Source organism: Clupea harengus, chromosome 23 (assembly GCF_900700415.2).
Source record: "Clupea harengus chromosome 23, Ch_v2.0.2, whole genome shotgun sequence".
Classification (NCBI taxonomy): Eukaryota; Metazoa; Chordata; class Actinopteri; order Clupeiformes; family Clupeidae; genus Clupea; species Clupea harengus.
Window position 1 is genome coordinate 22,063,869 of NC_045174.1, and position 2,500 is coordinate 22,066,368.

Below are 2,500 nucleotides of genomic sequence, written 5' to 3' on the forward strand. Positions count from 1 at the left end.
ATGTGTATATGTCATTTCAATTTACATTACGTTTAGCTATATGTTTCTTTGTGTAGTGTGTCAATTCCTATGTTTTATGTCTTTTTAGTTCTCACGGCAAAGCAAGACTTTATGTGTGTTGTACATACAATAAATTGCCAGTAAAAATAATTCTCAAGTTGTCATTGAACCGGGGGGAGCTACACCATGTTTCATGTAGTTTTTTGGCTACTCACACAATTCCCTCTAAACAAGTACATGCAATTGATAAACATAAACCTGACATTTCATATATGAAAAACTGGTGATGATAAAATAGAAAAATCATGGTAAAACAACAGAAAACTCTAAACTGCTCAAGGGGTTCACATACTTTCAAGCAGCACTGTATATATACTGTAATACAATGATGGTATGGTGATATATATATATAATAAGATGATGTTATGGTGATATGTTTTTGTGAGAAAAAAAAATTTCCAGGCATAATTGTATATATTATATTTTTTTTATTTAATGAGTCCCAAATTTCGAGTTGAGTCGAATCTCAAGTCTTTTGAGGAGTCTCAAGTCACTGTGTGTGTGTGTGTGTGTGTGTGTGTGTGTGCGTGCTTGCGTGTGTGTGTGTGTGACTTAAGTGTGACTCGAGTCCAAGTCGCAGACTTGAGTTCCCATGTCTGATAGATAATGGTGACATCATTGCCAAGTGGGGATGGTGATGTCATGGTTTCAACTTCCAGGCAAAACAGATCCTGATTGAAAAAAAAAAAAAAAAAAAAAAAAAAAAGTTCCTGATAGCATGTTCTAGCATCAAACAGATCCTGATTGGCTAAACGTAGCATGTTCTAGCATCAAACAGATCCTGATTGGCTAAACGTAGCATGTTCTAGCATCAAAACAGATCCTGATTGGCTAAACGTAGCATGTTCTAGCATCCACAGTACACTACTAGTATACTATAATAGATTTTCCTGCATATTTGACTTACTGAACAATATGTTGTTATGAAGAACATAGGAACAGTATATGACTAAGGCATTGCGATGTATGACTGTGTGTGTGGATGGGCGGATGGATTTCGTTGACTGGTGACGTAATTAGAGAAACAGCACTGTTTCTCTGACATATGGCAGTTATGTGTGTGTGTGTGTGTGTGTGTGTCTCTGACATAAGGCAGTTAATCTGTCTGACATCCGCGCTGAAAGAAAGGGCAGGAAGCTGTCCATCCTGTCACTGTGAATTTATTCATCACCATGAGAGGCGGGTATCACAGTAGCAAGGGATGGAGAAGGGTGTGTGTGTGTGTGTGTGTGTGTGTGTGTGAGGGATGGAGAAGGGCTAAGGTCTATTGTCTGGGCTGCAGAGTCAAGGATGACCAGAGGAAACTCTCATGATGGTCAAATCCACACACACACACACACACACACACACACACACACACACACACACACACACACACACATCTCATGATGGTCAAACACACACGGCCATTCAGGTCACAGTATGTTAAATCGATTAACAAGAGTGGTGGGGGCATCAGTAACACTGCCAGGGAGGAGTGCGTAGGAGAGGGTGATGGAGAGAGGGTGGGGGGGAGGGAGAGAAAGACATAGAGGGAAAGGAAGAGAGATGGAGAGACCATGAAAGGCAGACAGAAAGAGAGAGAAGCCTTTAATGGAGTGAGGAAAACTGATTAGTCAGCATTTAATGGAGTGAAGAAAACTGATTAGTCAGCATTTAATGGAGTGAAGAAAACTGATTAGTCAGGGTTTCCCTTGGAACAGTGACTCACTTGAGTCAGTCATCAACATGGGACTCCCACACAAGTCATCAACATGGGACTCCCACACAGGTCATCAACATGGGACTCCCACACAGGTCATCAACATGGGACTCCCACACAGGTCATCAACATGGGACTCCCACACAAGTCATCAACATGGGACTCCCACACAGGTCATCAACATGGGACTCCCACACAAGTCATCAACATGGGACTCCCACACAAGTCATCAACACGGGACTCCCACACAAGTCATCAACATGGGACTCCCACACAGGTCATCAACATGGGACTCCCACACAGGTCATCAACATGGGACTCCCACACAGGTCATCAACATGGGACTCCCACACAGGTCATCAACATGGGACTCCCACACAGGTCATCAACATGGGACTCCCACACAAGTCATCAACATTGGACTCCCACACAAGTCATCAACACGGGACTCCCACACAAGTCATCAACACGGGACTCCCACACAAGTCATCAACATGGGACTCCCACACAAGTCATCAACATGGGACTCCCACACAAGTCATCAACATTGGACTCCCACACAAGTCATCAACACGGGACTCCCACACAAGTCATCAACATTGGACTCCCACACAAGTCATCAACATTGGACTCCCACACAGGTCATCAACACGGGACTCCCACACAGGTCATCAACATGGGACTCCCACACAAGTCATCAACATGGGACTCCCACACAAGTCATCAACATGGGACTCC